The sequence below is a fragment of the Sorex fumeus genome, unplaced genomic scaffold (assembly GCF_029834395.1).
Source record: "Sorex fumeus unplaced genomic scaffold, SorFum_2.1 ptg000058l, whole genome shotgun sequence".
Taxonomy (NCBI): domain Eukaryota; kingdom Metazoa; phylum Chordata; class Mammalia; order Eulipotyphla; family Soricidae; genus Sorex; species Sorex fumeus.
Window position 1 is genome coordinate 13,577,476 of NW_026606115.1, and position 25,165 is coordinate 13,602,640.

The following is a 25,165-nucleotide window of genomic DNA, read 5'->3' on the forward strand; positions in this document are numbered from 1 at the left end:
AACGTCTCAATTTCTAATTTTTGAGAATCATCCATACTGTTTTCCAAAAGGGCTGAACCAGTCGGCATTCGCACCAGCAGTAAAGAAGGGTCCATTTTTCACCACATCTGCGCCAGCACCGGTTGCTTTTGTGCTTGTGGATGTGGGCCAGTCTCTGTGGTATGAAATGATATCTCATTGTGGTTTTGATCTGCATCTCCCTGATGATTAATGATGTGGAGCATTTTCTCATGTGCCTTTTAGCCATTCGTATTTCTTCTTTGAGAAAGTTTCTGTTCATTTCATTGCCCCATTTTTTGATGGGGTTGGATGTTTTCTTCTTGTGGAGTTCAACCAGTAAATTGTATATCCTTGATATCAACCCCTTGTTGGATGTGTGTTCGGAGAATATCCTTTCCCATTCTGTAGATTGTCTTTTATTTTGGTCACTGTTTCTTTTGAGGTGCAGAAGCTTCTTAGTTTAAGACAGCCCCATTTGTCTATCTCTGTTTTCACTTGCTTGGCCAGTGGCGTGACATCTTTGAAGATACCATTAGCTTCAACGTCATGGAGGGTTTTGCCAACTTTGTCTTCAATGAACCTTATAGATTCCAGTCTGATGTTGAGGTCTTTAATCCATTTTAATCTTACTTTTGTACATGGAGTTAGGCAGAGATCTGAGCCCACTTTTTGCATGTAGCCGTCCAGTTTTTCCAGCACAATTTGTTAAAGAGGCTTTCCTGGCTCTACTTCACTTTTCTTGCCCTCATATTGAAGATAAGATGATCATATGCTTGGGAGGAGATGTCAGTATATTCAACCCTGTTTCATTGATCTGCAGCTCTGACATTGTTCCAGTACCATGCTGTTTTAATTATTATTGCTTTGTAGTAGAGTTTGAAGTTAGGGAGTTTGATTCCTCCCATTTTCTTTTTCCCAAGAATTGCTTTAGCTATTCATGGGTGGTTATTGTTCCATATAAATTTCAGGAGTGTTTGCTCCATTTCTTTGAAGAATGCCATGGGTATCGTAATAGGGATCGCATTGAATTTGTACAGTGCTTTGGGAAGTATTGCCATTTTGACAATGTTAATTCTCCCGACCCATGAATAGGGAATTTTTTCTATTTCCTTGTGTCCTCTTTTACTTCCTAAAGTAGGGTTTTGTAGTTTTATTTGTACACGTTCTTTACTTCCTTAATTAAGCTGATTCCTAGGTACTCGATTTTCTGGGGCACAATTGTGAACGGGATTGTTTTCTTCATGTCACTTTCTTCTCTTTCACTATTTGCATATAGGAAAGCCATGGAATTTTGGGTTTTGATTTTATAGCCTGCAACTTTACTGTACAAGTCCATTGTTCCTAGGAGTTTCTTGGTGGAGTTTTTAGGGTTCTCTAAATATAGTATCATATCATCTGCAAATAGTGAGAGCTTGATTTCTTCCTTTCATACCTGGATGCCCTTAATATATTTTTCTTCCCTAATCGCTATTGCAAGTACTTCCAGTACTGTATTGAACAGTAGTGGATAGAGTGGGGATCCTTGTCTTGTCCCTGATCTTAGGGGGAAGCTCTCAGTTTTTCCTCATTGAGGATGATGCTTGCTGTAGTCTTGTGGTAGATGGCTTTAACTATATCGAGTAAAGTCCCCACTATCCCCATTTTGGCAAGGGTTTTCATCATGAATGGGTGCTGGATCTTGTCAAAAGCTTTCTCCGGGTCTATTGATATGATCATATGATTTTTATCTTTTCTTTTGTTGATATGATGGATTATGTTGATTGATTTCTGAGTGTTAAACCATCCTTGCATCCCCGGGATGAATCCCACTTGGTCATGGTGTATGAACCTTTTGATGAGCAGTTGAATTCTAATTGCTAGTATTTTGTTGAGAATCTTCACATCCGTGTTAATCAGGGATATTGGCCTGTAGTTTTTTTTTCTTGTGGTGTCTTTGTTTCCTTTTGGTACTGAAGAGATATGGGCTTCATAGAAACTGTTTGGGAGAGTTTCTGTGATAATCTTTTGAATTTCTTTGGTTTCTTTTGAATATCCCCCTTCTCATTTCTGATTCAGTTTATTAGGGTTCTCTCTCTCTGTTTCTTTATGAGTGTTGCTAGTGGTTTATCTATCTTGTTTATTTTCTCGAAGAACCAGCTCTTGGTTTCATTGATCTTTTGGATTGTTTCTTTGGTTTCCATGTCATTGATTTCTGCTCTAAGTTTTATGATATCTTTCCTTCTACCTGATTTGGGCTCTCTCTGTCCATCCTTTTCTAAGGTCTTGAGCTGTAAAGTCAAGTTGTTTATGTGCACCCTTTCTTCTGTCCTGAGAAATGCTTGCAGAGCTATAATTTTTTCCCCTTAATACGGCTTTTGCGTCATCCCATAAGTTCTGGTAGCTCCTGTCTTTATTCTCATTTGTTTCCAGGTATCTTTTGATTTCTTCCTTGACTTCCTTCCTGACCCACTCATTGTTCAGCATTGAGTTGTTTAATTTACAGTGTTTGATTTGGTTTTCTGTGCCTGTGTGTGATTCACTTCTATCCTCAGTGCATCATGGTCTGAAAAGATGGTTGATACTAATTCTATCTTCCTGATTCTATTGAGGTATGTTTTGTGGCCTAGCACAGGGTCTGTTTTGGAAAATGTTCCATGCGCACTGGAGAAGAATGTGTATTCTTTCTTTTTGGGGTGTAAAGCCCTGTATAGATCTATAAGCCCTTTCTCTTCTATTTCTTCTTTCAAAGCCAGTGTTTCCTTGCTGAGTTTTGTTCTTGTTGATCTATCCAGAGGTGAAAAGTCAATGTTGAAGTCTTCAAATACTATTGTGTTGCTAGCAATGTCCTCCTTAAAATCTGTTAGCAGTTGTTTTAAATATTTATCTGTTCCCTCATTAGGTGTGTATACATTTAAGAGTGTGATTTCCTCATGTTGTATGTATCCCTTGTTGAAGGGAAAATGGCCTTCACTGTTCCTTCTAATCTTTTTCAAACTGAAATTAATTTTGTGGGATACTAGTATGGCCACCCCAGCTTTTCTGAGGGAGCTGTTTGCTAGCAGGATTGTTTTCCATCCTTTAAGTTTGAGTCTGTGTTTGCTCTGATGTTGAGATAGTTTCTCGTAGGCAGCAGAATGCTGGGTTCTGTCTCTGAATCCATTTTGCCACTCTGTGTCTCTTAATTGGTGAATTTAAACCATTGACATTGAGAGAGATTACTGTTATAGGGGTTTGTGCCATCTTTTTGTAAGGTTCTGTTGTGGTTGTAGGGTTTGTCTTGTCTTATAGAAGCCCCTTTAGCCCTTGTTTTAGGTTTGGTTTTGAGTCTATGAAGTTCCTGAGCTGCCGTTTATCTAGAAAATAGTTACCGTTTCTTCGATTTTGAGTGGGAGTTTAGCCGGATAGAGTATTCTTGGTGAAGCATTCATTTCAGTGAGTTTTTTCACTACATCTCGCCACTGCCTTCGGGCTTGCAGGGTTTCCTCTGATAGGTCTGCTGTGAATCTAAGGGGTGCTCCTTTGTATGTGATTTCCTTAAAAAATATGGAACACTTCATGAATTTGCATGTCATCCTTGCACAGGGACCATGCTAATCTTCTCTGTATCGTTCCAGTTTTTAGTATATGTGCTGCCGAAGCGAGCACTGCATGTCTTTTTTGTGTTTATAAATTTAGGTGGTCTATCATCTTCTTGAATTTCTATGCTTAGTTTTTTCCTTATGTTTGGGAAGTTTTCAGCATTACTTCTTTGAATAGGTACTTTTTTTTTCCTTTTTGCTCTCACTTTGCAGTATAGATAATGAACCAAACTTCTTTTTTCTCTTTAAAAAGTCTATACTTTCTAAAGGATTTATATATTTTCCTAAACCTTATTCTCTCTTCTTTACATTTCTACCATGTAAGTCATTACTGCAATTGTGTCTTCAATTTTATGCATATTTTCCTGTGCAAGATTCTGTCTTCTATTATGTTCCCTATGGTGTTTTTAATGTATTGTCTTTTCCCACCCAGCATCTGTATATTTTTAATGGCCTCAATAGTTTTTCTGCAATAAATCCTTTTGCTCTAACATTTCCTCTCCTATTTTACAGTTTATTCTGTGTTAGTGCTCATATTATTTCTCTCATTGTTCTTTTTTATAACAGTTATTTTAAACTTATTATCTGTTAGACTTTATATTTCTGTGTCATTGTAATTGTTTCTGAGGAATTTTCTTCCTCATTCTTTGTATTAACCTTTTTTTGCATTTACTATTGTGTTTGGTTTTGTATTATCTTATAGACATTAGTCTTGTGTAAACTTTTTTTGGTTTTGGTTTTTGTTTTCTTAGGAGGGACTGTGGCTCTTGATTTGTTCTTTTTGCTTATTTGATTTTCAGGACAGTGAGTATGAGAGGAAATGTTTGATTTCTTGGCAGATTTATTTTAAGTTACTGCCTAGGGAAGCAAAAAATCAGTCTAGGTATAAAATCCCTTGCTGTTCCTTCTTTTCTAGTGGCACATAATTTTCTGTCTGAGCTCAATGTCATCATAGATCTTTCCTCTTGTTCCAGTTACTGGTATGTGCTACCATTGGTGGTTACTGTGGAAACTGTATTGCCTATTTTTCAATGTTTGGGGGAGAGGACTCAGCTTTCCAGTTCTCTGCTGAGTTGAACCAAGCTACAGAGGAGGTTTTGTAACTTGAGGCTGTGGCAGCTGCTGAGTCTTCTTAGCTCTAATTGTGCAGAGGAAAGGGCAGTGTGACTGTCATTCTATGTCTGCTAAAATCTGTGGGCCATTTTTCTAGTCCTTGCTTTTGATCCTGAGAAGAAACAGGAATTCTTCTCTCTATAAAGCAGTTTTCTAGTGTTCTAGACACTTGCATGATCTCAAAGTACAAAAAAAAATTGCTACTTAGATAGAAGTAATCCACCTTTACTGATTGAAGCACTGGACTTGTTCTGTAACCTGAAGCTTAGCACCAATGTGAGAAATGGGAGAGAGGAGAGTATAGAAGTAGGGCAAATGAAATATTAGGGGCTTAGCTTTCTTTCTTTCTTTCTTTCTTTCTTTCTTTCTTTCTTTCTTTCTTTCTTTCTATTTTTGGGCCACACCTAGCGGTGCTCTGGGATCACTCCTGGACCATATATAGTACAGGGAACTGAATGAATATCAGGTACATGCAAGAAAAATTCTTTATCCTCTGTACTATTTCTCTGCCCCTTTAATCTTCTATAGTGTGCCTACTAAAATTGTTGGTATTCATGGGACCAGAGAGATAGTACAGCAAGTAAAATGCTTGCTTTGAACTCAGTCAACCTGGTTTAAATCTCTGTCTCGCATCCCTGGCACTGCCAAGAGTGATTCCTAAATGCAGAAATGGGAGTAAGCCTGAGCAATGCTGTGTGCGGCTCCCAAACCAAAAATAAATAAAATAAAACGGATGGCATTCAGAGTCTTTTGGACACACACCATTTCCAGCAGGTGAGTGTGCATTTTCCTCTCTAATGGGGGAAATTATAGGGGTCCTGGAACATTGTGCTTCCCAAAGTCCTGCTTCCCTCCATATTCATCATATGATCCATGCTATATGGCTCTGAAATTCTTTAATTTTCCTTGACATTAACTAGAACTATGAACTCCCTCTCCTGCCAACACTACATGCTTTGGGGCAACTACCTTAAGAATGCAGGTACTTGGGGCCAGAGCGATGTTACAGCAAGTAGGGCATTTGCCTTGAACGTGACTGACCTGAGTTCAGTCCCTGGCATCCCATATGATCCACGAGCACTGCCAGGAGTAATTCCTGAGTGCAGAGCCAGGAGTAACCCCTGACCATTGCTGGGTGACCCAAAAATAAAGTAAAAAAAAAAAAGAATACAGGTACTTGTATTAATCAGATTCCATCTAGTGATAAAATAACATTTTTATAAGATGTATAGTTTCTGGTTGTGTTTTAAGGGAATTTTCTCCTGTTGCGGCCTATTCATACATGTTTTTTTTACTTTGAATTTTCTCTTTTTATTTTTTTATTAGTGAAACACCATGAGGTACAGTTATAAACTTACAAAGTTTTGGGCTTGGGTTTCAGTTATACAATGATTAAGTACCCATCCCTCCACCAGTGCCCATCCTCCACCACCACGGGTCCCAGCATCTCTCCCATCCCCCGTCCCCCCATCCCACCCTGTCTCTGTGGCAGGGCATTCCATTTTGTTCTCTCTCTCTCCTTTTGGGTCCTGTGACTTGCAAGAGAGGCATTGAGTGGCAATGATGTTTGGTTTATAGTCTACTTTCAGCATGCTTCTCCCACCCTGGGAGGATCCTCCCAACACCCTTTATTTGGTGCTCCCTTCTCTATCTGAGCTTCCTTTTCCCCTAGCATGTGTGGCTGGCCTCCAAGTCATGGAGCAAAATTCCTGGTACTATCTCGGCCACTCCTGGGTGTTAGTCTCCGATTTTTTTACTTTATGTTCCCTAGATGAATGCAATCTTTCTGTGTCTTTCCCATTTTTTCTGACTCATTTCGCTTAACATGATACTTTCCATGTAGTACCACTTGTATGTAAATTTCATGACTTCATCTTTTCTAACAGCTACATAGTACTCCATTGTGCGAATGTACCAAAGTTTCTTTAACCAGTCATCTGTTCTCAGGCACTCAGATTTTTTCCAGATTCTGGCTATTGTAAACAGTGCTGCAATGAACAAACAAGTGCAGATGTCACTTCGACTATACATTTTTGCCTCTCTGGGATATATTCCCAGGAGTGCTATTGCTGGGTCAAATGGGAGATCAAATTCTAATTTTTTGAGAATCGTCTATACTGTTTTCCCAAAGGGTTGCACCAGTTGGCATTCCTACCAGCAGTGAAGGAGGGTCCCTTTCTCGCCACATCCGCGCCAGCACAGGTTGCTTTTATTCTTTTGGATGTGGGACAGTCTCTGTGGTATGAAATGATATCTCATTGTTGTTTTGATCTGCATCTCCCTGATGATTAGTGATGTAGAGCATTTTCTCATGTGCTTTTTTGCCATTCGGATTTCTTCTTTGAGAAAGTTTCTGTTCATTTCCTCGCCCCATTTTTTTATGGGGTTGGGTGTTTTCTTCTTGTGAGTTCAACTAGTACCTTGTATATTCTTGTTATCAACCCCTTCTCAGATGTGTATTTGGTGAATATCCTTTCCCATTCTGTAGACTGTCTGTATTTTGGTCACTGTTTCTTTGGAGGTGCAGAAGCTTCTTAGTTTAAGATAGTCCCATTTGTCTATCTCTATTTTCACTTGCTTTGCCAGTGGTATAACATCTTTGAAGATACCATTAGCTTCAATATCATGGAGGGTTTTGACAACTTTGTCTTCAATGAACTTTATGGAATTCTGGTCTGATGTTGAGGTCTTTAATCCATTTTGATCTTACTTTTGTGCATGGCGTTAGGCAGAGATCTGAGTCCACTTTTTTGCATGTAGCCGTCCAGTTTTGCCAGCATAATTTATTAAAGAGGATTTCCCTGCTCCACTTCACTTTTCTTGCCCCGTTATAGAAGATTAGATGATCATATGCTTGGGAGGAGATGTCAGTGTATTCAACTCTGTTCCATTTCCATTGGTCTACAGTTCTGCCTTTGTTCCAGTACCATGTTGTTTTAATTATTACTGCTTTGTAGTAGAGCTTGAAGTTAGGGAGGTTGATTCCTCCCATTTTCTTTTTCACAAGAATTGTTTCAGCTATTTGTGGGGGCTTATTGTTCCATATAAATTTCAGGAGTGTTTGCTCCGTTTCTTTGAAGCTATTCATACATGTTTTATGATCGTGTCCTTTTAAATGATTTTTTGTAAGTGTTTCAGTTTGATTTCCCTATCATTTCCTTTTGTAAATATTCTATATTTTATTTATTATTACTGTGTAGATTACATATGACAACCTAAAATTATGAAAATCTATAATTGATATAATTTTAAATTTAGTCACATACATAAACTCTAGTCTTTTACAACTTCATCATCTCCCCATCTTACATTATTGGTGTCACAAATTACATCTTTATATATTGTGAACTTACTCACATTTTTGTATTTTAATAAAATAGTATTAAAGTCTTAAAAAATTTGCAGTAATTATGTCTTTATATTTGTCTACCTATTAAACTTTACTGGAGAACATTATATTTGCATACTGTTTCAAATTGCTATTCAGTTTTCTTTATTATTTCTTCCTTTCTATTTCCTTTGTTCTTCCTATAGTGACAAAGGATCACAAAGACTTGGTTGCAGTACTCACAAACATGGTTTTGGTAGAACCTTCCATTTTAAATTGAAGGAATTTCTTTAAGGCAGAGTCAGAGGTGGTTCAAGGCCACGCCTGGTGGTGCTCAGGCCTTACTCCTAGCTCTGCACTCAGAGATCACTCCTGGCAGGGGTCAGGGGATCATTTGGGGTGATGAGGATTGCATCCATATTGGCTGTGTGCAAGGCAAGCACTCGGCTTTACTATATCTCCAGCCCTGGGAATTCCTTTAGCATGTCTTTGAATGTATTTCTAATGACAATAAACTTTCAGGTTTTGTTTACCTTGAACACATCTTAAAGAGTAGATTACTTGAAATAAAATTCTCAGGTGACAGTTTTTATTTTTCTTAGCACTTCAAATATGTTTTCCCTTCTCTTTTTTCTGCAGTGCAGTGTTTCTGCTAAAAATATTTGCTGATAATATTATGAAAGATACCATAAATATAAGTCACTTATCTCTTGTTACTTTCAAGATTCTTTCTTTTTCTTGATTTTTTTTTATTGTATTGCACCTTGGTGTGGGTCTTTTGAGATTATCTTATTTGTAATTCATTGAGGCTCTTGGGTGTGTTGGGTGTGTATTTCTATGTATTTTCTCAAATGGGGTTATTCTTCAAGTACTATTTCTACCCATTTCTTTCTTTCATCTCCTCTAATTATATATACACAGTCCGTTTGATGTTGGCTCATAAATCCCTTAGGTTCTGGTAACTTTCACACATTTTTATTGCTCTTTAGGCTCATGACCTGTCTTTATATTCATTGATTCTTTTTTTTGCCTTTGAATCTGCCTTTTTTTTTGCTTTTTGGGTCACACGTGGCGATGCTCAGGGGTTACTCCTGGCTTTGCACTCAGGAATTACTCCTGGCAGTGCTCAGGGGATCATATGGAATGCTGGAATTCGAACCTGGGTCGGCCTGCATGCAAGGCAAATGCCCTACCTGCTGTGCTATTGCTCCAGCCCCTGAATCTGCCTTTTAAACCTTATAATGAACTTCTCAATTTATTTCATAGATCAATTTTAAACTCTTTTTCATGATATCTATGTATTTGTTACTATTTTCATTTCATTCATATAGTGCTTTTATGAGTTTATTTCGTTATTATGGGGCACACCTGGCTGTGCTCAGGGCTTACTCCTGTTTTTGTATACAGGGATCACTCCTGCCAGGGATCAAACCTGGGTCACTTGCATCCAAGACAAGTGCCCTGCTTGCTATATATCTCCCCAGTTCCTGCTTTTCTGATGTTAAAGTCTCCCAACTCTGTCATAATAAAATACATTATATTCAGCAAATTAAACATTATAACTTAATTTTTCTCAAACACCTGAATGCTGGGTGTCTAAAATCTTTATGTTAATATGGTCAGGATTTGATGAAAGCTTTCTTCTCTGCTTGCAGACATCCATAAGAATGAGAAAGCATGAGCAATCTATTTGTTATCTATTCTTATGAGGGCACTAATCCAATTAGTAGTGCTATAGGGGTATGGTGCCACTAGCAGTTCCATCTGTACCTGTGGGGTAAGTGCATCAGCAGCTTCATGGTGACTTCAGGCTTCCTGATACCCCAAAATTGCTGCTGTGCTTTTGGCTGGGCCCAACAATTTGGGGCCAAGTTTACCAAGAAATTAAATGACCAAAAGTGAGGTATGTGGGAGCCACACTCACAAACCACCTCTGTCTCAGCTTTACAAACTCATTTATTGGCCTTTTTTAGAGATCCATAAATCTCGAAAGAGATCAAAAGCCGCAGTTAATCTCAGACCTGCACCTGGCTGAACAGACCAGGATAAATCGGAAGGGTGGTGGGTTATTCTTGTGCCTGTCCAAGCAGAGCTCCAGGCAGAAGCAGCCACTTGCTTCCAGAATCCAAAATCACTGCCATACCCCTAGCCTGACTTCACCATCTCAGGATGGACCTCACCAAGATAGAATCTGCTGAAAATTCAGGTATGTGGGTTTTGTGATTGAAGTCTCCAGACTTTGGCGAAGTTGGGATGATCTATCTCCCCCCACTTCTCAATACTCCTCTAAGCACTGGCATTCACCCCTACGAACCAACTCCAATGTCATCAAGTAAGCTCTACTATCAGCCTTGATTCAGAGACCAATAAATATATCTCAAAAGAGATCAAAAGCTGCAGTTAATCCTGAATCCGCGCATGGCTGAACAGACCAGCATAAATCAGAGGGGGCGGGTTGGCAAGGGGAACACCCAAGCAGGACCCTCAGCAGCCACTTGCTTCCAAAATCCAAAATTGTCACCACATCTCTGGCCTGACTCCACCGTCTCAGAACGGACCTCACCAAGATATAATCTGCTGAAAATTCGGGTATGCGGGTTTTGTGACTGAAATCTCCAGGCTTTCTTGGGGTCGGGAAGGGCTACCTTCCTCCACCTCCCTGTACTTCCGGAAGCCTCAGCACTCACATCCCACCTCCCTTTACTTCCGGAAGCCTCAGCAGTCACATCTACAACCCAAAGTCGCCACTGAATTGAAAAGCTACTCCAGCCTTACCATTCCAATAAAATATTGAATGCCCTGAACAAACACTGACCCCTTAGCACCTGTATTGCAAACCATAATGCACAAAAGGAAAAGGAGAGAGAGAGCAAGAAAGAAAGTGCCTCCCATAGAGCAAGACTGGAGGTAGGGGGTGGGGTGGGGAATGGTGGTAGGGACACAGGGGATATTGGTGGTGAGAAATGTACAATGGTGGAGAGATGGGTACTGGATCACTGTATGACTGAAACCAAATTATGAACAGCTTTGTAATAGTCTGTCTCATGGATATTCAATTTAAAAAAATTAAAAAGAAGTGCTGCCAATATAACTTCATCTAAATATAATAACTGCCCTGCCCAAAGGCAATAACATTGGGAGTTTGGATTGCAATATATGAATTTATTAGTGACAGAATTCAGTACATAGTACCGGATTTCCTTTTGTTATTTGGGATTTATTTTAGATTTTTTTAACATATTGAAAATATCTATTTAAACCCTTTGATAACTTAAAAAACAAGTTTTTTATTAAGGGTTTGGAGTTATTTTCTGAAAAAAGTCAAAATTCACGGTGTGTGTGTCTGTGTATTTCTGTGTGTGCGTGTGTCTGGTTCCTGCCTGTGTGCATGTGCTGTATAACCTGTAAAGGTAAAAGGTAAAGGCCCTCCCGTTGTTCGTCAATTTGCTTGAGCGGGCCCAGTAACGTCTCCATTGGAGACTTTGTTGTTACTGTGTCTGGCATATCGAATACATCACAGGGAGCTTACCAGGCTCTGCCGTGCGGGCGAGATACTCTCAGTAGCTTGCCGGGCCCTCCGAGAGGGGCGGAGGAATCGATTCAGGTCGGCCATGTTGGCTACGTGCAAGGCAAATGCCCTACCGCTGTGCTATCGCTCCAGCCCGTATAACCTGTAATGGAATTTTTTTTGGGGGGAGGGGAGAATTGTTTTATCTTATTGGAAGGCGGGAGTTTTATGCCTTTCCCAATGGTGCTAAGAGTTTATTCCTAGCTCTGTGCTCAGAAATCACTCCTGTTGGTGCTTGGTTACCAAATGCAGTATTGGGTACGGAACCAGGGTTGACTGTTGACTGCATACAATGCAAGCACATTATGACCTGTCTATCTCTCTGGCTCTCTTGTTTTAAATTGGGCATCTGTGGACCAAACATATAAAACAACAGATAAGGTGCTTTCCTTGTATGTGTCCAACTGAGTTTGATCCCTAGCATCCCATGTGGTCCTCAGAGCTCTGCAATGAGTAATTCTTGAATGCAGAGCCAGGAGTGAGTCCGGAGCACTGCCAGACCTGGCACCAAAATTAAAAAATAATAATAATAAATTAAATTGGGTATTCAAAAAGGGCTGGAGCAATAGCACAGCAGGGATGGTGTTTGCCTTGCACGCGGCTGACCCATTTTCAATTCCTTCGTCCCTCTTGGAGAGCCCGAAAGACTACCAAGAGTATCCCACCCGCTTGACAGAGCCTAGCAAGCTCCCTGTGGCATATTTGGTATGCCAAAAACAGTAACAACAAGTTTCACAATGGAGACATTACTGGTGCCTGCTCTAGCAAACTGATGAACAATGGGAGGCTAGTGCTACAGTTCAGTGCTACTCAAAAAGGCAGCCACTACTTATCCCATCTCTGCAGAGTAGCAGAGACTTTACTAATTATCAGGCCTCTGAATCTTGGAAATTGTCCAAGATGAGAACCTTTTAACTTCTCATATCTTTGAGGGAATCCTGTCTGGGATTTGATATAAAACTTCATATATATAAATTTAATATTAATATAAAATTTCATTTACATATAAATGAAATTTTATATTAATATTAAATTAAATTTATATATATATGAAGTTTTATATGTATGTATATATGCGATCAAGGAAGACCTCAAAGAGAGAAGAGCAGAAGTGCTGGTAAATGCAGCAGAAGCCAGGAAAAGTATTCATAACGCCCGCCTGTCCTTCGCCAACTACAAGACCAGGATGACTGCCCTCCGACATCCTGATGGATCTATCACATCCTCCAGAACGGCAATGGAGAAGATTATCCATGACTTCTACTCAAATCTCTTCAATAGCCATGTCCACTTGTCGACATACCAAATTCCACAGGATGGATATGTCGTTCCCAACGTTCTCCCTTCCAAAATCCGACATGCCATTTCGTCAGTAAAGAAACGAACAGCACCCGGCCCAGACAAGGTCAGAACTGAACACCTGAAGAACACCATCAGTACTCATCAATACACTGGCTCGGCTCTTCACACGATACCTGTCTGAATGCAAGGTTCTGTCCCAATGGAAAACCAGCAGGACCGTACTACTGTTCAAGAAGGGAGACATCCATGACATTGGCAACTATCGCCCGATCTGCCTATTGTCTGTCATCTACAAGTTGTTCACTCGAGTCATCCTAAATAGGATTGGCAGAACACTTGATGAAGGACAACCATGCGAGCAAGCCGGGTTCCACAAAGGATTCAGCACCATCGACCATATCCACACGATAACCAAGCTCCTTGAGGTTTCTAGGGAGTTCAAGATGCCACTCTGTCTAACGTTCACTGATTTAAAGAAGGCCTTTGATTCTGTTGAGATGGAAGAGGTCATTGAAGCCCTAGCTAATCAGGGCATTCAAACTCAATACATCAAGATCCTCCATGAGCTGCATTACGGATTCACTACCAGGATCTCACCATTCTACAAAGAAGTAATCATCAATGTCAAGAGAGGGGTTCAGCAGGGTGATACCATTTCACCAAAACTCTTCAGTGCCACCCTCCAGAACATCATGCAATGACTGGAATAGGAAGGAATGGGAGTAAGGATAGATGGTCGGCAACTACACCACCTCCGCTTTGCTGATGACATTGTTTTAATAACACCAAACATCAGCCAAGTGGCACAAATGCTGGCCAACTATGACCGTGAGTGTGGAAAGGTCGGTCTACAGCCGAATCTTACAAAGACAATGTTTATGAGAAACAGCCTCATTCCTGATGCCCCATTCGCTCTCAACGGAATGACCATCTCCGAATGCAACAGCTACGTGTACCCAGGTCGAGAAGTCAACATGACAAATGACCTGGCACCCGAGCTGCGCAGGAGGAAGAGAGCGGCTTGGAATGCCTTCAAGAGCGTCGAAGAAATAGCTAAGAGGACGAAGAACCTCCGGTTCTGGGCACATCTCTTTGACTCCACTGTTCTTCCTGCATTAACATATGCCTCAGAGACCTGGGTCCTACGCAAACAGGATGAGAACGCTATTCGGGTCTCCCAAAGAGGAATTGTAAGAGCTATGCTTAGAATATCACGTTTCACTCAAATGAGACAATGAATCCGGAGTTCCGACATCCATCGATGATCAAGAATCAGGGACGCTGTCTCATTTGCCAAGGTGTCAAAAATCAGATGGGCTGGTCACGTAATGAGATTTAAAGATGACCGCTGGACTAGAGCTGCTACTCACTGGATTCCACGGGATGTCAAAAGACCGTGTGGCCACCCACCTACCAGATGGTCAGATTTCTTCATCAAGATCATGAACGATCAGTTTGAGGCTCTTCATGTTCCTAGAGCGAACAGATGCCATTGGGCTACACTAGCACGCGACAGGGACAAATGGAGACGTTACTGGCGCCCGCTCGAGCAAATCGACAATTAACGGGAAGTCAAGTGATCAAGTGATAAAATTTCATTTATAGAATTTTATATATATAAAATTTCCCCCAACTTGTTTTGTATGTTTTAAATTCCCAAAGAGTTGGAACCATGCTATGCTTCGATTCTCTAGGGTCTTAAATATTCTATTGCATTCCTTTCGCTATTTTATGTTCTTTCCTGGTACATACAGATCTGTAACTCTCTTACACTTATCATATCCTAGAGCACCCATCATTGTCTCCATGATTTTTAGCCAAAGATAGAAATTCACAAATCATGACCTTCCTGTTATTCGTTGATTGCCTTGAGCAGGCCGCAGTAACGTCTCATTCATCCTAGCCCTGAGATTTTTTAAAAAGTGCTATATTCAAGGCTCTTTAGGAGAATGAGACCCATCATTGTTATTGGTATTTGGCATATTGGGTATGCCACAGGGAGTTTGCCAGAATCTGTCGTGTGGGCAGGTTACACTCGGTAGCCTGCCAGTTTGTCCAAAGTAGGAATGAGATAATAAGATGTCATAATAAGATGTGTGGCCACAAATGAGGCCACGTGCTTCCGGGAACTGGGTTTATAGTCTCTGAGTCTTGGCCATTGGTGGGATTACACGGCGCCAGAGGGCCAGTTGGTGGGTGTGACCCCCGCCTACTGGAATTTGGAGGATCTGGGTGGAGGATGCTCAGCCCCGATCTGAGTAGGCTTGGAGATATCAGCCCCGGGACCCGCATGCCTTTGTTCCTCTGCCCGTACCTTCATGTGTGTGGAGAGTGGTCTCAGCATGGTGGTAGCTGGTTCTGGAGGTCTTCGGCTGCCGGAGGCCTGGTCGGGGCAGGGAGGAAAACTCAACCCGCTCCCCTCCAAGGGGTCCTGGTGAGGACAGCTAGGCCCGGGGTCAGGAGACTCTGCATTGTTGTCTTCTGGGAGCTGGGTTTTATAGTCTCTGAGTCTTGGCCGTTGATGGGATTACATGGCACCAGGGGGCCAGTTGGTAGGTGTGAAATTATCTGTAACCTATTTCCCGTCTGAGATCTCAGCCAGGTAAAGCAGAAATATTTCTTTAAGTAGCCCACAGACAATTTTAAGAAATCTGCACTCTTCTCTGGTCCATGAAAGGAAGTGGAAAATTGGCTGTATCTTCCTTAACATGGACTGGAGTGATAGCACAGAGGTAAGGTGTTTGCCTTGCATGCAGCCGGCCTGGCTGAGCTGGATTCGGTTTCTCTGCCCCTCTCAGAGAGCCCGGCAAGCTACTGAGAGTATCCCACCCCCACGGCAAAGCCTGGCAAGCTACCCGTGATGTATTTGATATGCCAAACACAGTAACAACAAGTCTCACGATGGAGATGTTACTGGGCCCACTCAAGCAAATCAATGAACAACAGGAGGACAGTGCTACAGTGCTTCCTTAACATGCTGCACTACACTGAGGAGACTTGCATACGTGTAGATAAAATTCTAATAAATGTCCTTTCATTCTCAATGTAACTTTTTCTTAATTTGTTATTTAATAATTGTTATAAAATGTTGATTGTTTTTCTGATAATCTTGTAACAAATTTTAGCCATTATTTAGTCATTTATAGTTGGTAGTCATGAGGATTTGAAGATTTCTTATCCATCACCTTACCAACATTACCAGGTTGCTCTTATTATTTATCATTGGATCTTTAATGCACAGCACAAAGCAAGCGCTTAACAAATGTTTGATGTATTGAATTTTAATGATTTGCATTATTCATGATAGCTTTAGATGTATTAGACTTCAGGTCTCACCTAGATATAATCTCCCTGGAGTAGGAAACCACTGATAACTCTGCTGTGTTTATACAGAGTAGGTGTTTAACATTTGCCTACTTTGCTCAAAGTAGGTGTGTAAAAATATTTATTGATTTTATTTGACTCAGTTTGCTTTTAGCTCTTATACTTGCCTGCTTTTACTCATAGTAAACATCAGATTTGGATCTTATTAGATAGTACATAAAATTAATGGATTGGGACCACACTATTTCTTTCATCTCATTCCCAGAAAAAATCATTTATAGCATATAATCTTTCCAATACCAAACTTATATTCACTTCCATCCACTATATGTATTGAGTTTTCACTTACCATGGTATAGAGTCAAAAGTAAATATGAATTTTACAATGACATAATTGAGAAACACTTATTTATCTCCAAGAGTTCTCTAAGAACAGAGGCTTAAATTATCTCACAATATAATCTTTATTTCCCCCCATTCTTGACTGTACATGGAATGAGGACTACTTGCCAAGAACTGGTAATGTGCACATTAGATGGGTAATGCATAGGCTTGCAACAAAAGAATTCAACAAATATTAATCACATCTATGATTCTCTTCCTTGTCTTGAATAAAGTTTATTCTTTAAATGTATGTAAACAGATAGCTATTTTCCTAGTAACAAAAATAAGATTTTTTTGGCTTTTATATTCTACTGTAAACACAAACATACATACAATATGCAAACTATAAAAGTTTTCATTGAATTTTCCATGTCTCTATTTATTATCTTGTTACTCTCTTCCCCTGAATAAGACTGGGAAAAGGTAGTTCAGATAGAGAAGGGAACGCAAAGTAAAGGGTGTTTGGAGAACCTGTTCAGGATGGGAGATGCATGCTGAAAATAGACTATAGACCAAACACAATGGCCACTCAATACCTCTATTGCAAACCACAACACCCCAAAGGAGAGAGAGAACTAAAGGGAATGCACTGCCACAGAGGCAGGGTGGGATGGGGAGGGGATGGGGGTTAGTGGGAGGGATACTGGAATCAGTGGTGGTGGAGAAAGGGCACTTGGTGGAGGGATGGGTACTCGATCATTGTGTGACTGCAACGCAAGCATGAAAGAACACTGTAACTGTACCCCACAGTGATTGACTAATAATTTTTTAAAGGACTGTTAATACATACTTAATGATACCTGCTGGGCTGGAGCGATAGCGCAGCGAGTAGGGCGTTCGCCTTGCACACAGCCAACATCACCGACCAGAGTTTGATTCCTCCGCCCCTCTTGGAGAGCCCGGCAAGCTACCGAGAGTATCTCTCTCGCACAGCAAAGCCTGGCAAGATACCCATGATGTATTTGATATGCCAAACACAGTAACAATTTTCACAATGGAGATGTTACTGGGCCTGCTCGAGCAAATCAATTAACAATGGGAGAACAGTGACAGTGACAGTGAATGATACCTGCTAGCATTGATAGAGTTTTGCTATGTATGGCACAATGCCATTTCCTGCCGTCATAGACATCCCTCTGTTTGATGACACCCTGTCCTGTATTCACACATCCAACACACAATTCCAAATGACTGTCCATCCACTTAGTTCCCAGTTATATTTTTAAAAGTTGCTCACATACTCATGGGTGGCAATTGGTTGAAGTACCTTTGGGGATAATAAGCCATATAAAAACTGGGCATTTGACTTGTATAAACATTTTTCCAAAGAAGATATACAAATGTCTAGTAAAAACTTAAAAATAATCTAAATATTATTAATCATAAGAAAATGAAAATAAAACCCATAATGAAGTACCACACCCTATTCATTAGTGTGACTTATTTTTACTTTTCAGTAATGAACTATGATTTACAAAGTTATTGATAGTTGAGTTTTATGCATATAATATTTCAACACTAATCCCACCATCATTCTCAACTTCCCTCTACCAGTGTTCCCACATTACGACCCCCCAAAACCACCAACTCATTCCCACCTGTCAACTTGAAAGGCACATTCCAGAGTTTCAGTGGTATCTTAGATCTCACGTTTTCAGTTTTACTGAGTCTGTGTCTTGAATATAAGGCTATTAAGGCTATATAAGGCTATACCACTCATACTACTGGTATAACTGAAACCCTGATGCCCATTCACCCACTACTTCTCATTCTATTCTTCCCCCTTGATCTCTTTCATTTTCTGATGTTCTCCTCTCTAAACCCTGGTCAAGACCCAGAGACTATAACACCAAGCTCCCGGAAGCGCATGTTTCTCGGCTGCGCAACCTCTTATTGTTTAGTTCTCGCTCTCAGAGAACCCAGCAGGTTACTGAGAGTATACTGTCTCCACAGGAGATTCTGGCAAGCTCCCCGTGGTGTACTCAATATGCCAAAACCCAGTAACAATGATGGGTTTCATTCCCCCCGACCCTGAAACAGTCTCCAATGTGGCACTTGCTTAAATCTCAGGGCTAGGACGAATGAAGACGTTACTGTTGCCTGCTTGAGGAAATCGATGAACAATGGGATGACAGAGATACAGTGAGAAATGATGCTAAAAAATTTTTCATGTACCTACTGCCCATCTATCTTTATTCCTTTCTATCCATTTCCTCTCCCCATTTATGATACTTTTTAAAAATTTTTGGTCGATTTTTGTGAGTATTTTATATATCCTGGATATCAAACCTTTACCTGTTGTGTTAAGTGCAAGTATTTTTACCATTCTTTTAGTTTTAGCACTTGTTTCTTTTGCCCTTCAAAAGCTCCTTAATTTTATGTAGTCCCATTTGTTTATTTTTGATTATGTTACCTTTGCCAGTGGTATTAGATCATAGAAAACACGTTTGAGGACCAAATCTTAAAGTTTTCTGCCAATATATTAATTAATGTATGATTACACTTTCCATTTGAATTTCAAAATCTTGACTCACTTTGAATTGACTTTTTTGAGGTTTAGGATATGAATACAGCTTTAATTTTTTAAAATAAATCATCTAATTTTCCAAGCAATATGTTTTCTTAATTTTTATTAGTCAGACACCATGAAGTACAGTTGTAGACTTACAAATTTTCGTACTTGGGTTTCAATTATACAATGATCAAATGCCCATCCCTCCACCAGTGCCCATTCTCCACCACCACTAATCCTAGTATCCCTCCCACCCCCCATCCCCCCATCCCACCCTGCCTCTGTGAGAGGGCACTCCCTTTCATTCTGTTTCTACTTTTGGGTGCTGTGGTTTGCAAAAGAGGAATTGAGTGGCAATCATGTTCGGTCTATAGTCTACTTTCAGCATGCATCTCCCATCCTGAGCGTATCTTCCCAACACCCTTTATTTGGCACTCCCTTCTCTATCTGAGCTTCCTTTACCCCTAGAGTGTGCGGCTGGCCTTTCAAGCCATGGAGTAAACCTCCTGGTATTTATCTCGGGTATTCTTGAGTGTTAGTCTCCTATTTTGTTACTTTTCTGGGGTATATTCCCAGGAGTGATATTGCTGGGTCAAATGGGAGCTCAATTTCTAGTGTTTTTGAGAATTGTCCATGCTGTTTTCCAAAAGGGCTGAACCAGTCGGCATTCCCACCAGCAGTGAAGGAGAGTCCCTTTCTCGCCACATCCGCGCCAGCACCAGTTGCTTTTGTGCTTGTGGATGTGGGCCAGTCTCTGTGGTGTAAAATGATATCTCATTGTTGTTTTGATCTGTATCTCCCCGATGATTAATGATATAGAGCATTTTCTCATGTGCTTTTTAGCCATTCAGATTTCTTCTTTTAGAAAGTTTCTGTTAATTTCATCGCCCCATTTTTTGATGGGGTTGGATGTTTTCTTCTTGTGGAGTTCAAACATTATTTGTATATCCTTGATATCAACCCCTTGTCAGATGTGTATTCAGCGAATATCCTTTCCCATTCTGTAGACTGTCTTTGTATTTTGGTCACTGTTTCTTTGGAGGTGCAGAAGCTTCTTAGTTTAAGATAGTCCCATTTGTCTATCTCTGTTTTCACTTGCTTGACCAGTGGTGTGACATCTTTGAAGGCACCATTAGCTTCAATGTCATGGAGGGTTTTGCCAACTTTATCTTCAATGTACCTTATGGATTCCGGTCTGATGTTGAGGTCTTTAATCCATTTTGATCTTACTTTTGTACATGGTATTAGGCAGAGACCTCAGCCCAGTTTTTTGCATATAGCTGTGGACTTTTGCCAGTACCATTTGTTAAAAAGGCTTTTCTTGCTCCACTTCACATTTCTTGTTCCTTTATTAAGATTAGGTGATCATATATTTGGGGAAAATGTCAGTATATTCAACCCTGTTCCATTGGTCTGCAGCTCTGCCTTTGTTCCAGTACCATGCTGTTTTAATTATTACTGCTTTGTAGTAGAGTTTGAAGTTAGGGAGATTGATTCCTCCCATTTTCTTTTTCCCAAGTATTGCTTTAGCTGTCCGTGGGGGTTTATTGCTCCATATGAATTTCAGGAGTGTATGCTTCATTTCTTGAAGAATGTCATAGGTATCATAATAGGGATAACATTGAATTTGTACAGTGCTTTGGGAATTGTTGCCATTTTGACAATATTAATTCTCCCGACCCATGAACAGGGAATATTTTTCCATTTCCTCATTTCCTCTTTTATTTCCTGAAGCAGCATTTTGTAGTTTTCTTTGTACCGGTTCTTTACTTCCTTAGTTAAGCTGATTCCTAGGTACTTGATTTTCTGGCACGCAATTGTGAACGGGATTGTTTTCTTCATGTCATTTTCTTCTCTCTCACACTTTGCATATAGGAAAGTCATAGACTTTTGGGTGTTGATTTTATAGCCTGCAACTTTACTATACAAGTCTATCGTTTCTAGGAGTTTCTTGGTAGAGGTTTTTGGGTTCTCTACGTATATTAGAGAATAGTGAGAATAGTGAGAGCTTGATTTCCTCCTTTCCTACTTGGATGCCTTTAATATCTTTTTCTTGCCTAATCGCTATTGCAAGCACTTCCAGTACTATGCTGAATAGTAGTGGAGAGAGTGGGCATCCTTATCTTGTCCCTGATCTTAGGGGAAAGCTCTCAGTTTTTCCCCATTGAGGATGATGCCAGGCACCATTTGTTGAAGAGGCTATCTTTACGCCATTTCCTGTTCCATACCTGTTATCAAAAATTAACTGTCCATATATATGGGGTTTTCTAATAGGATATTTGATTCTGACCCATTGATCAGAAGATCTATATTCCAGTACCATACAGTTTTTTTAATTTTCTACTTCTTAAAAAATTTTTATTAGTGAATTACCATGAGGTACATGCAGTTTTGATCATATCATTGTAATACAGTTTCAAACTAAGTAATTTCTTATTTTTATAATGGATTTGGCTATTCCTGTATTTTCTTATTCCATACAAATTATTATTGACTTATTAATTATTATTAGCTTCTGGAATAATGTTATCTGTATTTGTATTGGGATTGCATTTAATCTATATGGTAGTTTATGTAAGATAGTCATTTTAGTAACTTTGATTCTTCCACCCCATGAACATGAAGTAGTTTTACATTTCTAAGGTCTTTTTCTATCTCTTTCTAAAGTGCTTTAATGTTATCATGACATAAGTCTCTGGTGTCTTCTGTTAAGCTGATTCCTAGGTATTTGATGTTTTGGGATACTATTTTAATTGGGATAGATACATTGATTGCTTACTTGTCTGATTCATTTTTGTATATAAGAATATGGCCAATTTTTGTGCATTGCCTTTGTAAACAGCCACTTTGCTATATTGGTTTATTGTTTCTAGGAGCTTTTTGGTAGACTTTCTATGTCTCCTATTTATATCATCATGTCATCTGCTAATAGTAATAATTTGAGTTCCTCTTTTCCAATTTGGATCTCTTTGATTTGTTTTTCTTGCCTGATTGCTGTCACCAGGATTTCTAGTACTATGTTGAATAGAAGCAGAGAGAGTGGACATCTTTGTCTTGTATCTGATCTCAGTATTTCACCGCTAAGAATGATACTGGCTATGGTCTTGTTATAGATGCCCATTATTATCTTCAGGAAGGTTCCTTCCACCCCTATTGTGTTGAGAGTTTTTATCATGAATAGATGTTGGATCTTGTCAATGACTTTCCCAGCATCAATTGATATGATCATGTAATTTTTATCTTTCCTTTTATTAATTGATATACTCTGCTAATTAATTTGCACAAGTTGATCCATCCTTGAATCCCTGAAATGAATTCTACGTGATCAAGTTTATGATGTTTTTGATATGTTGTTGGATTTGGTTAACTAAGATTTTAGTAAGGATTTTTGCACCAGGGAAATTGGTCTGAAATTTTATTTTCTGTATGATTGGGGTATTAATTTAATTTTAGCTTCAAAGAAGGTGTTAGTAAGGATTCCAGTGTCTTTGATATTTTTGAAGAACTTAAGTATAAGCAACAAATCTTTGTAGGTTTAATGGATCTCACCAGGGAACCCAACTGGACCGGGACTTTTATTCTTGGGGAGATACTTAATGTTTCAATTTTGTAATTGACCTAGTTAGGTTTTCTACTTCTTCCTCATTCAGCTTTGGGAGATCACATGACTATGAATCTATTCACTTCTTCTAGGTTCTCAAGTTTAAGAACATAAAGTTGTTCATAGTAGCACTGCAGCACTGTCCTCCTGTTGTTCATCGATTTGCTTGAGTAGCCCCAGTAACGTCTCCATCGTGAGACTTGTTGTTACTGTGTTTGCATATTAAATATGTCACGGCTAGCTTTCCAGGCTTTGCTCTGCAGGCAAGATACTATCGGTAGCTTGCCGGGCTCTCCAAGAGGGGCAGAGGAATCGAACTTGGGTCTGCCGGGTCGGCCGCATGCAAGGCAAATGCCCTACCGCTGTGCTATCGCTTCAGCCCTGTTGTTCATAGTAACCTCTCATTACACTTTAAATTTCGAAGGATCCTTTGTAGTCTCTCCCATTTCATCTCTGATCTGATTTATGTGGACAGTTTCCCCCTCATGAGTCTTGCTAAAAGTTTATTTATCCTCTACTTTTTCAAAGAACCAGCTCCTGGTTTCATAGAGTCTTTGAATTGCTTTTCTGCTTTCTATGCTGCTAATTCTACTCTAGAATTTATTATTTCCATCCTTCTGCTACTTTTTGGATTTGTTTGTTTTTCCTTCTCAAGATTTTGAGACGTGTGTTTAGGTTATGCTAGCCACTATACCACCAACGCGATAGCACAGCGGAAAGGCATTTGCCTTGCATGCAGCCAACATAGCCGACTCGAGTTCGATTCCTCCACCCCTCTTGGAGAGCCCGGCAAGCTACTGAGAGTGTCTCGCCCGCACAGCAGAGCCTGGCAAGCTACTCATAACGTACTCGATATGTCAAACACAGTAACAACAAGTCTCATGTTGGAGACGTTACTGGGCCCGCTCGAGCAAATCGATGAACAACGGGAGGACCGTGTTTAGGTTTTTGATTTTGGGCACTTTTTGTAGACTTACTGGAGTACTGCATTGTTATGAATTTCACCCTCAGTACAGGTTTGGCTGTATCCCATATATTCTGATAGTATGTTTCTCCATTCTCATTAGTTCCAAGGACTCTTCTCATGTCTTCCCTGATTTCTCTTTGATTTATTTTTTTTGGAATGTTTTTTTAAGTTATTTTGTTAAGAATGTTTTGTTAAGAATGTTTTGTTGGAAGTTGTCCCCATCTTTTTGTGATTAATTTATTCTTTAGTGGCATTATGGTCTTAGAAGGTAGTTTGTCCAGTTATTTTTTTTAATTTTAATTATTTTATTGAATCACTGTGAGATAGAGCATTACAAAATTGTTCATGATTGTGTCATTTCAGTCATATAATAGTCCAACATACATCTCTCCACAAGTGTAATTTCCCAGCATCACTGTTCCCAGTTTCCCTCCCACTCCATCAAGCCAGCCCCCACCCAATCCTGCCTCTATAGCAGGTACCTTTCTTCTCTCTCTCATATTAGAAATTGTGGTCTGAAATACAGATTCTGAAAGGTTGTCATATATGTATATCCATTTACCTGCTTTTTTTTGCTTTTTGGGTCACACCTGGCGATGCACAGGGGTCACTCCAAACTGTACACTCAGGAATTACCCCTGGCAGTGCTCAGGGGACCATATGGGATGCTGGAAATCGAACCTGGGTCGGCCGTGTGCAAGGCAAATGCCCTACATGCTGTGCTATTGCTCCAGCCCCCATTTACTTGCTTTTAACAATCATTTATGGTCCAGAGTTTTCATTTCCGATTAGTATTGTCATAATGGACCCTCTTCTATCTCAACTACCCTCCATCCCCCAACACCATTGACCAACCATTGACCAGTCCTCTTGGCCTGTTTTTCCTGGCCTTGGATATTAGTTTCATACAGTTTTTTTCCATATCCCACAAATTAATGCAGTCATTTTATGACTGTCCCTCTCCTGACTCATTTTACTCATCATGGTACTCTCCAAGTCTATACATTTCTAGGGAAATTTAATGACCTCACTTTTCCTAATAGCTGTGAAATTTTCCATTGTATAGGTGTACAATAGTTTATTTTTCCGTACATCTGTTCTTAGACATTAAGTTTTTTTCCACATTCTGGCTATTGTAATAGTGCTGTCTTTGTGTCTTGGTCACTGTTTCTTTTGAGGTGCTTCTTAGTATAATGTAGTCCCATTTGTTAATCTATGCTTGGACTTGCTTGGTCAGTGGTGTTTCATCTTTGAAGATGCCTTTACATCAAAGTCATGGAGGATTTTGCTTATGTTTTCTTTAAATTTATTCTTCTAATGTTGTGCCATTAGGATATTACTTTACTGTACTGATTATGCAGCTCAGTGTCCGATATCTGTTTGTATAGATATTAGACATATTTGAGGAAATATATAAGACTAAGATCCCTTGAAATTGGTGCAGAAGAGGGGGTGGTATTGTCATGCAGATGTGTTACTGTCCAAAAAGTTTTGCATTTTAGAAGGATT

The 25,165-nt window shown here is 39.8% G+C and overlaps 1 protein-coding gene and 1 non-coding gene across 2 annotated transcripts in view; both read right to left on the reverse strand.

Moving 5' to 3' along the window:
• The window catches only part of PAK3 (p21 (RAC1) activated kinase 3), a 365,938-nt gene that overhangs the window by 231,323 nt on the left and 109,450 nt on the right, over positions 1-25,165 (reverse strand). The window lies entirely within an intron of this gene.
• LOC130034352 (U6 spliceosomal RNA) lies at positions 3,517-3,624 on the reverse strand. Its single transcript, XR_008794117.1, has one exon. It is a non-coding gene; the product is annotated as a U6 spliceosomal RNA (small nuclear RNA).